The 15,714-nt window shown below is 50.4% G+C and overlaps 1 protein-coding gene across 1 annotated transcript in view; it reads right to left on the reverse strand.

Moving 5' to 3' along the window:
• Positions 1 to 15,714, reverse strand: part of LOC135899458 (muscle calcium channel subunit alpha-1-like) — a 934,514-nt gene that overhangs the window by 344,423 nt on the left and 574,377 nt on the right. The window contains exon 2 of the mRNA XM_065428717.2: positions 7,768 to 7,977. The gene's annotated coding sequence lies outside the window, so the exon portion shown is untranslated. The remainder of the gene's footprint in view (positions 1 to 7,767; positions 7,978 to 15,714) is intronic.

Below are 15,714 nucleotides of genomic sequence, written 5' to 3' on the forward strand. Positions count from 1 at the left end.
CGGGATATCCGACTCCCAAGTGTAATTGTCATTCGCATGATTACGCATGCAAGAGAGAGAGGATCGGCGCAAAGCGCCTCCCTGGTGTAACGCGGGTGTTGCGTGCGGCGTTTGGATTGACAACGTGCGGAGGCATTGGAAAAGACGATAATTCTCCCCCTTCCCCTCACGGCTGGCGAAATAAAAAATCGAGAAAGCCGGAACCGCTGTCGTAACACGCGACCGCGCAGCCTGTAACGATGGCGGCAGCTGCCATGCCGAAATAATGGCGCGAACGGAGAAGCCGGAGGTTAGTACGCGCGCATAATGGTGACTAGACGAGCGGGCATGGGCCTTGCCGGGGCTGCGCAAATAAGGTCACTGCTGATTTCCCAGTATTGTGCGTTTTATTGAAATCAAGCTCAAGAACTGCACCGCGCTGTCACATCTTGATTTCGCCAGCCGAGAGGGGAAGGGGAACAGCTATCATCTTTGCCGATGCCTCCGCCCCGTTGCCAGACTAAACGCCGCACGCAACAGCCGCGTCACCGCAAGGAAGAGCGCCGATCCTCACCCTCATGCACGCGCAATCATGCGAACGACAATTACAATGTGGAATAGTAGACACGCGAGAAGAATTCTTCCATCTGGTACTGTGTCGCAACACGACTGTCTCTAACTTTTCAATACAGACATACCCACTTACCGCAAAATTAATGATTCAATTTTAGTTAACAGGTCTGCTGACCGCTATAATAGTCATCTCACTTTGTGTCCCGCTGGCCACATATTTGCAAAGGTGGTCTTCGCGTGCCTCCCAGTGCCTAATTTTAAGAAAACCATAAAGCTTAACTTTGAACGCCCTGTATATCGTATAGTTTGAGTGTTCTAACACGTTTATGGTGTTCGTTTGTTTAAGGCTGTTTAGTATAATTGTTTTTTAAATATAGATGTTTGTATGTGTGTGCAACTTGTCCCTGTCGTTAGCCGGCTCGAATTTGGGATAGTGAACGCTTAATTGCAGCGACGTATACGTACGATATTACGTCAGAATTCTTGAATCGCAATAAACAGTTCTTTCCCTTGTCTTATAAGCTACGCGCTTCAATTATTCACGTCACCTAAACTTCCAGATATTATGGGACCATTGAAGTTTTTCGACGAACACAACCGAAGAGCCGTTAATGGTATCATGCGCACGACTGCATGCCCATTTTTTCGAGATTGAAGGGAAGGTGATGGGTGCTGCTGCTGAAATCGCAATTCCTGATCACTCGATCACCCATAAACACTCATGTGATGGCACATCTTCATAGCCTCGTGTAGTATTCGATAAACCGTTGTTGTACCTATATTACGCGAACTATGGCTATTTCATGCCACGGACAATCTGTTGATACCACAACGCCAAGACCAACACCAGATCGCCCCAACCCGCCGTATGCCCTCATCTGCTCCTCCTGAGGTGATAGCTTGTAATTTAGTGTTACGTACCGCGCCAATATTGCCGCGCAGCCTACAGAATCTTATATTCTAATCTTATAATCTGATCTATCTTATAATCTAATATTCAATGCCACGCGTAGGAGTTATCGGCAGCCCGCACTAAGGTGAACGTCTGCAGTATATCGTCATCGAGCAGACGGCTTGAGCGAGTGCTATTGAAAGCGATTTGTCGGGCGCCACCGTATCACTACGCAAATATCATCAGTGGGCGAACAGCTTATTCAAGAATGCAACGCTGCAATCTGGCCGTTTCTCAAGCCGCGATGAGTTTTCTCAGAAGCTTAACGAACTTCTGGGAACCGGGGGCTTGGCCCCGCTCAAGGACGCCTCCGTTTTACGGAGCAGAATACGATGAAAGGAAAAAGAGCGAGGAAGAAAAAATATATTTAAAGAAAAAAAAAGGGGGGGCGGGGGTGGGGAAACAAGATGCTTGGCAGCGTCGATGGAACGACGGCTTGAATACGGCCCCGGCGATTGCTCGCTTTAAGAAATGCACGGGGGATTTGAGGAGGCGTGCAGTAATCGCGGTGGAAGTAACGGACCCAGCATTAGCGCAAGAAGCTCGGTGTGTGGCACTTCTTGCGAGAAGGGGTTCTCGTTACGGAGACGTGGCCTCCCAACGCGCGGTGTCCGCGGCTGGGGCGTTTGGCTCAGCGGTGGGAGTCTCCGTGTGAATCCAAGAATCCTCGCATCGTAGCGACCTGAAAATGTTCGTAGGTTTTGGAGAATGAGCGCATTTTATTGATTGATTGATTGATTGATTGATTGATTGATTGATTGATTGATTGATTGATTGATTGATTGATTGATTGATTGATTGATTGATTGATTGATCACCTCAAGGAGCACAGGGGCTACCATAGACACAGTAGTGGAGGACTCTGGGATAATGTTGAGCAACTATAGTTGCTTATTAGGGTAGACGCTTGGGCAAGTTGATCGTAGCTCATAACAACGGTATTGCGGAGCGCGCGAATGTAGGAAAAAGGACAAAAAGAGCTGTTTACTCGCTTTACGCGTGTAAAGAGTCGTTTACCGTGATCCCAGATAGCACCTTGCATTGAGCACCTTGAGAACACCGGCATCGTTGCTTCCATGCCCATGCAATACGTAAGCTGTAGCCGGGAATCGAATGCCGGTTCAGCTGCGAGCTTGCACAACCGCTGAGACACGCGTCGGAATACTTGCGTCCTTAAGGCAAGTTTTTTCTTTGGGAAACGACGCAGACAGTGATCATTCACTATCATTGAGTCACGGGCGATCATTACATCGACACACTGCCACCCTGCCCAAGCACGGTGAACACGCCCGTGGCGACATGAAGCCCAAACCGTGATTCGCGCTTCGAGTCAGCACACTCCAGTCGCTACACTAATGGCATCTTCAGTTGGTCTTTTAGCTGCGCTCTAGACCACTCTCGCAAGCAGCAGTGCCTTTCGACTGGTTCTTTTGGATCGCGAACCAGGTGAAGATATCTTATATTTGGGGCGTTGTTGGAAGGAAGCACAACAAGGACCCTCACAAAGTTAATTACGTCTTGAAATTAGCCATTGTGGACCTGATAGCCACCGCCCATAAGGAGCACGTTATCGACGAGTGCACTCTATTTCGGCTCCAAATGGAAGCCGTATTTGCTGCCAAAGACGAACACCTTGAATGAAGTTCCGTAGAAGCGAGTTCGTGACTTTGGTGCCAAATCTGGTTCAAATGTATTTATTCTACGAAATGAGTGACCTTTCGCTTCACTCAGGTGTTTGTTCTCAAATACATGCTGCATCCTGTACTAGTAATCCTGCTGGCGCTCATGGAACAGGAAATAGAGGACATCACAATCGCTTAGGCTGTTTAAAGCGCACGAACGTTACAACTTCGACTGGCTCAGCTAAAGCGAAAAGCGCACCGTAGCACAGTTTCTTACAATCTGTACCTCCGTAGCGCAAATATGCTGTGCGACTTCGTTGCCTGGCTACATTGGCCGAATGAATAATCTTGCTTTATTTTAAAGCGAAACTTTCTTCGCCTCTTCCTTCGACTTACTCACTGCCGCTGCTGCTGTCTGGCACACCGCGTCGAGGAGTTGGTCAGAGCGTGTGTATAGGTGATATAGGTGAGAGGAGCGCGGCAGGGAGGAAAGGCGATGCAAGAAACTCGTTTGGACCTTTGCACCACGTCGAATGCGCACAATGCTCTCTGGAGCTCCCGGAGCGTCGCCACATTACCCTCTTCACAGCTGTAATTATCCGTGAACCTCCACAAAAGCATTGCGGAAATTGCAGTGCTTACCTTTCTACTAACGTGGAATTCCAGAGGGAAGCTAGCTAGAATTAAATGAATTTCAATGAAAACGAGAAAAAGAAAGAAAAAGAGCACTACGTGCACGCGCTACCGCAAGTTTATCTTATATATTCGTTCAGACAAGCCGATCTGTGTGAAACTGTAATAAATAAGTAAGAAATAAATCTTTATATAGACACAGACTTGTCTCCCAGCTTTCGGTGGAATAAAGATGTGTACCGCATCTGTATCCGACCCGGAACTCAGCTGTCGTAGGCGCTATGCTAGTGCCTTTATCAGGGTGAATTACTCCCAGCCTAAGCATGGCTTTAGCAGAGGTAAAATTTGTGCACGACGCGAATGCTAACTTCATGGAGGCGATGTTCAAGGTCTCCGAGACGAAAGAAAGCATGGAGCGCCTTGACCGGAACTATGCCTCGTTCGGCTACCCTACACTGTGGCAGAGGCAAGGGGTGAAAATATGGTGCAGGACGTATACGGCAGAGGTCGGGCACGCTGTAGAAATGCAACATCCATCTCTTCGTCGCACAAGCTCGCTAAGTCCGATTTACTTCGGATACAGTAGTGCTGTGGTCTTCCGCGGCTGCAGCGTGCGAGAACACGATCTCGAGGTTTCGACGTCACAACACGCATGCGCTCTAGCTCCCTAATGTGGAACAGAGGCTGCGAGGTCGATGTTCGAGTGGGGGCGCGTTCCAGAGAAAGGTTCGTTCGCGTGAGAAGATATTGGGGCCTCGAGGTCACGGTCAGCAGGCTGATTGCAAAGCTGCGCCTGCCCCTTCATTTAACGTCATCGTCATAGGTGGCCAAGCAAGCGCTGACATAAGCACATCCCTAAGTAACCGTCGCTTTGACTTAGGTATAACGCCCTACTCAGCGACAATTTCTTGTTTCGCGACAACGATAAAACCCTAATGACCCTGTCGCCCTTACATCTGCGTTAAGCCTTCCCGGCCGGTCGTGATGCACTCTCCTTCAAATAAATGCCTTCCATTAGTGCAATACGCGTCGACCTCTATTCAAGTGAACTATGTTGCCTGCATAAACATCGGTTTCAGTAACACGCCACCATTCTTCAGCGCGCATTTCTTAAACACTCAAACACACTGCTCTTGCTAGCGTTACTCAATGGACGCCAAAGACGCTTTGGAAGAGGACCGATGGGAAATATCACGGTAGCAGCGCGTTAGGGAGAGGATAAATGAGTTCTCTCTTTCTCTTCCGATAGAGTAGCTTGGTGAGCTATTATATCATCGCCACTAGGAGCAGAAACCGAACGATGTGAGGCCATTGGTTAAACGTACGCTATGATTAAAATACGTACATATATCAGCCGGGCAACGTAAAAAACCGGGTTCCTTTTTTTTTTCAGATTCAAGCTGCAGTCTAGCCGTCAAGGGCGACACCAATGCTAGTACGTAGGCTTTTCTTTGCCTTAGCCACTCCCGAAGGCTTGCCCGAACACTTTCTTATTTTCCTTTTTTTAACAACATTTATTGTGCCACGGTGTCGTGCAAGAGGCCCGCACTGTGAGTCACCTGCTTGCACTGACCTGTGAGAGAATATAAGCGGCTTTCTAGGGTGCCCGGGAAACAAGCTTTAAATCTCTGCGCCTTCTTTCGTACGATAGTCGCGGTACCGTACGCCTTCCATCCAGCTTTTACGACCGCATCTCTTTCCGGTCGCGCGACCCTTCTTTTCTTTGCCGAAACTTCTCCTGCCGATGGCCCCACACCCTGAAGAGCTCTGCGACATCTTTTTCGGCCGAGTGTGTCAGCATCGGCCTGGCACCAAAGCATCTGTTTTTTTTTTCTCTTTTTTTTCGTAAGCGTCAGCCGACTTTGCTTTACGATCTCCCTCACAGTGTTTGGCACAGTTATTTAGTGCTTCCGCTATGTGCCTCTAAATAAACTTGCTCCCTTTTTGCCCCGGCTTTCGCAGCAAGACCTTCCTATCGCACAGCCGCTCGGATTCAACGGGTGGAATTTGCGCGTTCGAACCATTTAGAACTTCTTTTGACTTTTGCAAAATCGGACACTCCTTATACATATGAGCATGCTACCAATGCTCAAGTAGATTCTGCAACCAGAAATACAGACGCTAAGAATTATGGCCTGCTGGCACTACTTGGGAACCAAAATTCACATAGTGGTCTAATCTACTTTCAAGAAAAGCCATTCGCGATCGCATGATGCAATCGCGGGGCGGCTGGCACACGCGTCGCCGCATTTCATGATTCTAAACGCCCCCGTCATTTCACTCCTTATCCTTTCCTGGTGACTGTGTGTGTGATCTTACCAACTTGTGTAAGTTGGGATTTTATTTCGAACTAGATGCAAGCCAGGACGAGCCCCTGACAGAGCCGACTGTGAACAGTATTGCACGTGGTTGATGTAAATAAGCACAATGCGGCGAAACAATGTTTTTCAAGCAACTACTACGACGCCGTGCTGCCAAAAAAACTAATAGCTTTCAAAACAAGCTTACGGTAAATAAAGCGGCTCTTTTTCACGCAGTAAGGCAGGAACATGGAGACGATGCCTAAATTCAGGCAAATTAGGTGTTCATAAAAAAAAACGGTCGTGGTGGCTTTGTGGCTACTGCGTTGCACTGCCATTAAGCACGAGGTGGTGGGTTCGAATGCAGCACATGGCCGCCGAATTTCTATGGGGACAAACTGCAAAAAGAAAAAAGATACACTCGGCTACCGTGCATCGGGTGCGCGTTAAAGAAGCCCAAATGGACAAAATTAATGTGGAGTCCCCCCCTCCCCCCCCCAAGGCATGCCTCCTACTCAGATCATGGTTTTTGCACGTAAGACTCGACAATTTAATTACGTTGATTAACTCTCGTTGGCTTGGAAAAGCTGCCACGTTGCTCGACTTCGTTACCCTGGACTTCAAATACGCTTTTGTGCATGCGCAATCCTCATTTTGTGTAGGTCTTTCTGAAACAGCGCTGAACCTATAGGACAGGGTGAGAGATGAGGCAACTCACACTATGTAGTGTTTGCTGCTGCGGGTTTTCATATTGGTCAGTCTGCAAGTAGGTCATTGTTCCCTCTGTACAGGGCTTCTTGAGCGCTATTTATCCATTGGTGAGTCCGTCAACACTGGCTGTTCCTTTTTTTTTTTCTGTCCTCTTTGGAGCTTCTAACAGCCCTGCTCGTGACACATATGCGCCACGTCAACAGTTCGAAGAGCGCACCACACGTGAACAGCACTCTTTCAGGACCCTATAGCCGATGCTGTGAGCTGCTTACAGCGCACCAAATAAGTAGCATTGTAGCTTTTAACTACATGCGGAGGGACAAGAATAAAATGGTCTGGAAGGAACATAAATCATTGCGATATTTCGCATGGGGGTCCCTATACGTGTGGCATTGACGGTACGTGCCCTGCCCAGGGACGATACTCGTGTTAATAACGCTTGCTCAACAAATTTCGCAATAGCGTCGTTGAGGCGCTCTGCTCGCCCCCCCCCCCCTCTCCACGAGCCAAACCACCTGCGAGCTACTGTAGCATAACGAGCAACACTACGGGCGATCCGGGGCGTCGTCGAAAACTACACCCTCGAAGCAATTTACGCAGTCTGTAGATTGTGCACAGACTTCAAGCAGACTGCTTTATCTTCTTCTTGCCCGCAGAAAGCGCGCAGGCTGTCTGTGATCCAAGTATCTTTACATTGTTCAACACTTCCCAAAGAGTAGTTGCCAGAAATTTTGTTGACAAAAGTCAACCAAGTGCAGAACAACATGCGCCCGCAGACCACCTACAGATATTTATGTTGTCGGACATTGATGGGGACTTTCTGCAGATATCCCTAAGGGTACAAGCGTTCACCCTCTCACGCAAGACATAACGCTCACTGTACATAGCACAGTTTATGATGAGGGGACCAGAGGGACGGGAGGCCATACAACGCACGAGTCGTCCGTGATCGGGGGTCACCGAGCGTCTCGGAGGCCGTGTATAGAGCCCTTCTTACCGCTGCTTCGCCCTCCTCCTCCTGCTCCTGCGACTGCGGCGGCTGCGGCGGTGTGTACGGCGAGCGATGCCGGCGAGTCCCAGCAGCAGGCGGGCGAGCTGCGCCGTGGGCGGCTCCCGGCCGCGAGGTTGGGCAGCGACGGCCACCGGCGGGACGACCACGACTCATGGCAGCGGGCGACCTCCGGGCACGGCGCCGCCTCGCGCCCGCCTGCACGAGCGGGGGGAAGCAGGGGTCACGGGGCGCCGAAACAGCGTGCAATGCACTCTCCTGTCGGCTACGGTTACGTGAACATCAAGTAAGATCTCAGCAAGAGAAACTTCCCTTCTCTTCGAAACTTCTTCGTATCTTCCAAAATTAGCCTAATCAATGCACGTGTCCATAGATTGAGCTGGGTGAACAGATGGACAGGTTGGGAGCGCCTGCTTCCTGCTACTACATTTCAGTGAAAAGTTGCGCTTAGGCTAGTTCGTTCTTTACTAACACAAACGAAAAAAAAAACAAGATCGCACACAAGTGTAGTATAATCGAGTATGTAAAATCGTGTTTCTTCCTTTTGTGTCTTGTTAGAGCTGCGAAGCGCTATTTTCCATCCGTCACCCAATTTCACTTGCATGGTGCATCAACATCATCATCATCATCAACCTATTTTTATGTCCACTGCAGAACGAAAGCCTCTCCCTGCGATCTACAATTACCCTTGCCTCGCGATAGCTGATTCCAACTTGCACCTGCAAATTTCCTAATTTGATTATCCCACCTAGTTTTCTGCCATCCTCGACTGCGATTTCCTTCCCTTCGCACCTATTCTGCAATACTAATCGTCTACCGGTTGTCTACCCCGTGCACTAAATGGCCTTCCCAGCTCCATTTATTGTCGACTAGAATACCGGCTATCCCCGTTTACTCTCTGATCCGCTTGCGGTGATTGCAACAACAAAAAAGCGCCTAAGGTTGCGAATTTATTTGTGCTGCTAATTTTACTGTCGCATGTTGTACGATCACGTGTAACACTGCATACAACAGGGTCAATTTATCATATATGTGAGGGACATTCCGAAAGTATGTTTCGTCATTCTTTTTAAACGAAGAGATGGTGCATCAGGTGAAACAAACAATCGCCATAATAATCCGCGCCCGTTGCTGTTTCAACGAAGGAAGGAGCGTCAAGAGAGGAGGAATGACGCATGAGAAGACCACCGAAGAAGAGAGAGTAGCAGCAGACCGGCGTGCCCGAGGATATTAGAGTACGAATGACGATGGCTGACAGACGTGCTGATAACGTGGTCGCCAACGGAAGCGTGTGCTGTTAAGCGGTACGAGTTGGCACGTGGGACTAGCGTGTCCGTCATCCATGAGCGCCTACAGATCGTGTATGGTGAAGAGGTCACGTGTGGTCAAATGGTTGGTAGCTGGTGCAGCATGTTCAGGAAAGGAAGGCAGAGTGCGGAGGATGAAGATAAGGTTCGTTGCTTCGGATGGGAGAGATTGGAGCACCCGGCCTACAGCCCCGATCTTGCCCCATTGGACTTTCACCTGTTCCCTGCATTGAAAGTCGCACTTTCGGGACGTCACTTCCAAAATAATGCAGAGGTGGAGAAAGCCGTGTGAGTGCTCCTTGCATCGCCTCGCAGGGCATCGAGTTTTACCAGAACGGTTTCTTCGAACTGATTGCACGCTACGACAAATGTATCAGTGTAAAATATATCAGTGTATCAGAGTCAAATAGTGCAAGATGTATAGTTCATAATACCACGGTGTATTTTTTTAGCAATTACGTTCCGTGTGAAAATAAATTACAAACCTTACTTTCGCAACGTTCTTCGTACTACACATATTGAGAGGCTGTATGCTTCAAAATTGTTGGGCGGAGTTTGCTGAAACGACGAGAATGAGGTGAACTTCTGAGGGCATGTGTCTGGCTGCTTCGGTTTCACCGGAAGCACCGCGCCAGTTCTTCCACTTCCTCTTCAGACCGTTATTTGGCCGTACTGGTGTGAAACTGACCATTTTCTCTATCCGAATTCTCTGTAGAAGCGATGGGCTCTCAATTGACCTAACATTTCGTGAACAGCCCCCTATACGCTCCCTTCGTGTTGGACAACATGGGGACCACATAGACCAGTGTACGTGCCTACGCAAATCAACTTATCAGGCATCGGCAATCCCGTAGCAAGGAGGCAGGCAACACATCAGCTGCGCCAAACCATAACATACATGGCAAAAGCGCGGAAAGCGCCCGAAAAGTCAGCCCCCACTGAAAAAGAAAAAGAAGTAAGGGAATCGAAGCGAAGCGAAGACTCAGGTCTCAGTATGAGGGAAGAAGCCATTCAGAGGAGAGCGTATCCAAGTGGGCTACGCACTTTTTGTATTCTCGCAATGCTTGTGAGACACTGTGTCTCCTTCCTTACCTACGCTGGACCGAGGCTTTCAGCGTTCGAGTTGATTTGATTTCCGACTGAACTGTCTCGGTAAAAGCGAGGTAAAACGAAACAAAAGAAACACACGGAGCGCACACTCGAGTCCTTTCCCTCCCAAGTCGTCCTTCAGGAAACCAAGCAGAGCTCTCACGCGGTCCGCTCCTTCCTCCGACCCTCTTACTTCTCGTTTCACCAGGGTGCACGCACTCGAGACGTCCGGGCACGGGGAGCAGTGCAGGGATCACTCGGAAGCAGGACCCATCCGACGTGGAGCTGAGTGTGTCGGGGAGCGCTATATACTAATTAAGCACCGATGGCACTCTGGGTCTCGAACAGGGAGGCGATGTAGCGGAAAGACTGTCCCGCCGACGCATTGATTCGCTTAGGTGCGAGGGGAGGCGCCTCGACGGACCCTTCCTCTGCTTCCTTCGTGCGACGCCACCCTCGCTCATTTCGCTCTCGTCCCGTCCACACTTCGGAGGAGAAAGCGCGGGCGAAAGGAAGGTGCCTCTGTCCTTCCGTCACTCGAGCCACCTTTCCTCGGTGCGAACTCGATTTTCTTCGTACGCTCGAGAAACAGCGACATGGGTAGCGCGATTCGAACGCCGATTTCTCTCAGTTACTCGCTGCTCGCTTTCCTACGTTCCTTAAGTGCAGGTGGCACAGACGGCTATTGACGTTCAACCCGGTTAAGGGGCGCGCGTGGGTGCCGCTCCCCTGCACCGGACAGCTGGCTGCGAGTCGACTCGGGAGAGGAGCACGCTAACGATGTTTCCGAAAGCGTGCGCCTGTGTGTTCTCGTGCGTCTGTGTGGGTGCGCATGTTACGAACACAGGAATAACAGAACAAGCTGAAGCGTCTTTGCCGTGCCCTGTTTAAAAGTTTTTAAAAAATGGTGTCACTGTCTAAAGTTTTGAACCCCTCCATTTATTGCGAACAGTAGTTACATAATCTAGGATTGCTAAGCGCTTTCTTTCGTTTGTCCGTACATAACCATGCCACCTCTGCCGTTGCGTGAAAGTCTGCGACGCTCGAGTTAATTCAAAACATTAGCTGGCGGGGAATCTTTGTTGTTTCGCAGGACGAAATTCAGTGAAGACGCATTACGAAGAAAGTTCGAAAAGACGCGAGAGCTAACAAGCTAACAGCTGCACGTGTAGCGTGACGCGCTCACTACATATACAGTTATATATTTTTCTCCTTCATAACAAAATTTCCGTTGCTAATTCTTCGCCGTGTCGGTCATCTAGCTTGCTTCATCCCACACGCTGCCCTCATCTATGATTCTTAACCAACTTGCCCAGTTCCCGGCTCTTCGAAACGCATATGATATCAAGTTTTCGAGCACCACCGTGATGCACCCATTCTTCGCGTGGCGCCTTCTTTAAGCAGCTGTGGGGAACCCGACTGCGGTAGCGATGCCGTCGGGAGCCGACCGCGTCGGCTGCCTCTCCCGATGCACGATCGAGCGCCGCAGAACCGGAGCCGCTGAGTAGCGTACTCCGAAGCACAGTGTGACAGACAGCGCCTCCGTCGCGTTTCTGGTCAAGAGTCGAGGGAGAGCGGCCCCCAATTCAAGTCCGCCCCCGAGCCAAGCGGCACACAGGGTCGCCGGCTCGAGTCAACAGGTGCGGCGCGCGCAGCCGCACTGCGTGTTGGTGGGCGTCAGCGAGAGCTTCGCCTCGCACAAGCAAATCGCGAGGCCGCGCACCCGACGGAAGCACGCACGCACTGCAGCGCAAACACACGCCCGCCCAGCAAGACGCCTGGCCTCGCAGATTAGGCGCTATTGACTCGGGGTCAAGCGCGCTCGCCGCGTTAACAAACCGCGCTCGTCTGGCGCCCTCTTCGCGCGACGGCGGTCGCACACCGGAAGCCGAATTTTGTTTTTGCGCTTGCGTGCTTCGAGCGTATACGCTTTTCGCGCGGTTTATTCCCGCGCTTCCCTTTTTGTTTGCTTAATTTATTTATTCATTTTACATATCAGACTCTCTTTTTTTCCGCTCCCATGTCTGTAGGAAGGTGCCAGTACAGCTACTCCGCTGGAGCGAAAAAAACGAGCCTTCCGGCGCTGTAAAAAGGGACCTCACTGAAAAACAAATTAAAGATGGTGGCCGACGTAGCAAACGGAAACCACAAAGGAAACGCCTATCAAACAGGTGACTTCCTTGATGGAAGCTTCTCTCTACATTATTGTGTCCACTCGTGCTCTTGCAGCTCCGTGCCCCCGCACCGTCACCTTCACAGCCAATTTCCCGCTCGGCACTCCGCCCATCCCCCTTTTATCCACCCCGAAACGCGGATGTCTACAGGACTCGTTCCGCCTTTCCCCTCCTCCGCCAGCAACACGATCAGCGCTGATCCGCGGGGGCAACCAATCAGGGAAAGCGCAACCCAACGGACGCCGGATGGTGTTAGACGTGCTTTCCACATTTGCGCTTCCTTCGGCGATCGCTATTGAGAACTCTCGATTATCTCCAGCGCCAAGGTCGATGCAAAATAGTTCGCCTCGCCCCTCAAAAAAAATCTGTTAGACAAGTGAAGGCGCCGAGGGAGGAAGGAATCGCGCAGTGGCCTGTATGACGTATGTAGTCTCCCTGAATTGTCTGAATACCGCACCTCGTTTGGCATGTGCCATAAATTTTCTCCACCGATTACATGGCTATTCATTCATTCATTTCACCCGTATTTACAAAAATAGGGACACTTGTTCCGAATAAGAGAGGTGGCTAACAATCAATAGAGTTTTCTCAATTACCCTTGCCACAAAATCCAGAGGGAGCTAGCTGAGACACCCTGGGTGTATGCAAATCAATGGGATCCACAACAAAAGTAGCAGTTTCACGAAAGATCGATTGCGATAGCAAATAAGTGAACAGCTATACTAAAGTAAGGATATTAATTTAGTCGGCCACATAAAGTTGTAAGCATAACCATGCTAACTAAATTAACAAGCATGGTGTCGCGCGCACAAGCAAACACGCACACATCGCACTCGATGCCCGCGGAACTCGCTGTCAAAGCACTGGAGTGTGCGAGCGTGGCAGCAACAGCGAGCGCAAGCAAGCATCAAGGCGAACTAAGCGAAAACACAGCGCGTGGCTGACTGTACGCGTCGCAGATGGCTTTCAAGACACAGCGATCCGGGTGGGCGCGCTGGGCCGACCGCGCCGCCTCGAGTAGAACGATCCGTCCCCGATGACCCCCCGCGCCCTCGCTAACCACGGCTGACCCCGTCGCACATGGCTTTCAAGATACACAGCCGCGCGGGCGAGCGCACGGGCCACCCTCCCCGCGGAGCCATGCGCGTGACGGATGACGGCGCGCTTCCTCCGTCTCGTGCCGGAGACTGAGCCGTGATCACACATGCTGAGCGTGCGTATTGTTCCACGTCAAGATTACCTTTTATTGTGATCGCAAGTGTATGGACACTCCACGCGCATTTCTGCCATCGGCAGCGGCGTCGCCGTGACGTCCAAGGGCGATGGAATCGTCGCCGCGCGCCGTATGCTGTATGCGCGAGGAAAAGCGGGCGAGGGTGGGCAACAATGGCCGGCTCACCCTCGCCGTTACAGTTCTTCCAGCTCGCTAGAGCACAAATGTTTTTGCGGACTGGGCAGCCGTTACTTAGTCATTGATCCTACACGAACAGGAAATATGTTTTTTGGCAAATCGTATATTTAGAGGCTCCCGCTCCTGTGGTGAGCGTCGGCGTAACCGAGCCAAGAGCACAGTGAAGGATCAAAGAGCGAACTGGGAGAGCAGCGGCGGATGAAACAGGCGAGGAGGAAAGCGTAGAAGGGGGGTATGGCGAAAGCATGACAAATTTTCACGCCCACCAATGTTTTTTACAGGGAAGCCCCAACCGCAATGCCCCATTCAGGAAATGAACATGACGAACCTAGCGTTTTCCTTTTGCTCTTTAAAACGGTGCCCATATACATTAAACACTCTAAAACAGTTTACATTCATTGGGGCTGTATCTATGTTCCACAAGGAGAACCATCATCTATCTCGCCTGCGTTTCGGTTGTTGAAAACATTGCGCTCGCTACTTTCCTGTGAAGGATGCTGTCAGGCTGATAACGCGCAAGGCGTTCGTGACCTGGAAGTAGCGGCAGCGGCCGCGTTAACGAAAGCAAAGGCGTGCAACGAAGATGACGATTATTGCTGTGGGCGAAATATATTTAGTGGAGGGAACTAAACAAACAGGTAAGTATAAAATTCAAGCCGCAAGCACACGCCTAAAAGTAACGGTAAACGAAGAAAAAAGAAGTAGCCTAGGCGGGGCACTTCTCTTCAGAAACGAGCGAAACGTCGTGCTTGCCGAAAACGAGAAGAAACGAGAAAGCTTGTTTTGCGTCATGAAACTGGGCTGTTTGGAGCTTTTCCTGTTAGGTTGTCACCGTGGGCAGGCAATCATCATCGCTTCTTCTTCCGGTACCGCGAAGCCAACTCTGCGAATGGACATCGCTTCACTTGTCAGGGAACAGCGAGAGAGCGAGAGGTGATAGAGAGAGAAAAGAAAAGATAATTGAAGCAATGACGACAGCGCCTTATTCGAGGTATGAAAGGGAAGCGAGTGGGCGACGGCACAAAGACACAAAAGGGGACCGAAATAAGTCGTCGCCCGATGTTTGACATCTCGTTTCTCTCCGCGCTGTGCACGTGGTTCGGAGAGGGATTTCAGAAACGAAATATTTGCTCCGTTCTTCATCTCACCATTTTTTTTTCTCAAGATTCTGGTTATATCTCTTACTTCCGGGGGCTCTGTTCATTCCATTCAAGTTATTTTTTTTCTTTTTTTTCTGTTTCGGCGTCTCCTTAGTCGAGGGGCGCACCGTGGCTCATAATGACGCGCCCGCTGCTTCGGTCGATGGTGACCACCCTAGAGGAAAGCGACGGGCGAGTATCAACGACGACACTCATATGACGAGCGATGAGAGAACGCGTCAAAAAACACTAAACGAGGCTCGGCTGCTAGAAAGAAAAGGCGTTAAATGCAAAGAGGAGCGACCGTCGAGCTATTATTGCGTCCCCAAAAAATCTAAACAAACAGCACGGCAATTGCTTCTTCAAAAAAAAGAACAAAGACAAAAAACAAGCGATCAAGGGCGGACAGCTGTTCAACCCGACAATTTCTCTCAATTAGACAACGACAACGTTTTTTTGTACGCCGCTGCCCCTTTCCTCGAGGAGCCCGAAACTGTTAGTGACGCGAAATTGACAGACTTCATTGCCTCGAATACAAAAGAGAGCGGCGCTGGAAGACCGGGAAACGAAAAGAAGCTTCCGGAAAGAACCATATTAGCATTATTATTGCGCTGCAAAGCGCAGCCGGCAGTCGTGACCCAGCTGCACGGCGGCCACTTGATCAATTGCGTGGATCGTGAGAGATTAACAAAATAACGTGAAAGTGACGAAGCACGAAGAAGTGAACCGGTCGTAAACCAAGATGAAATGTCGAGCTCTGGCGACGGCGGTTGGACCGGCTGACCGCGACGATGGTGGTGGTCGCGCGACGCGGC

This window comes from Dermacentor albipictus, chromosome 6 (genome assembly GCF_038994185.2).
Source record: "Dermacentor albipictus isolate Rhodes 1998 colony chromosome 6, USDA_Dalb.pri_finalv2, whole genome shotgun sequence".
In the NCBI taxonomy this organism is placed as follows: domain Eukaryota; kingdom Metazoa; phylum Arthropoda; class Arachnida; order Ixodida; family Ixodidae; genus Dermacentor; species Dermacentor albipictus.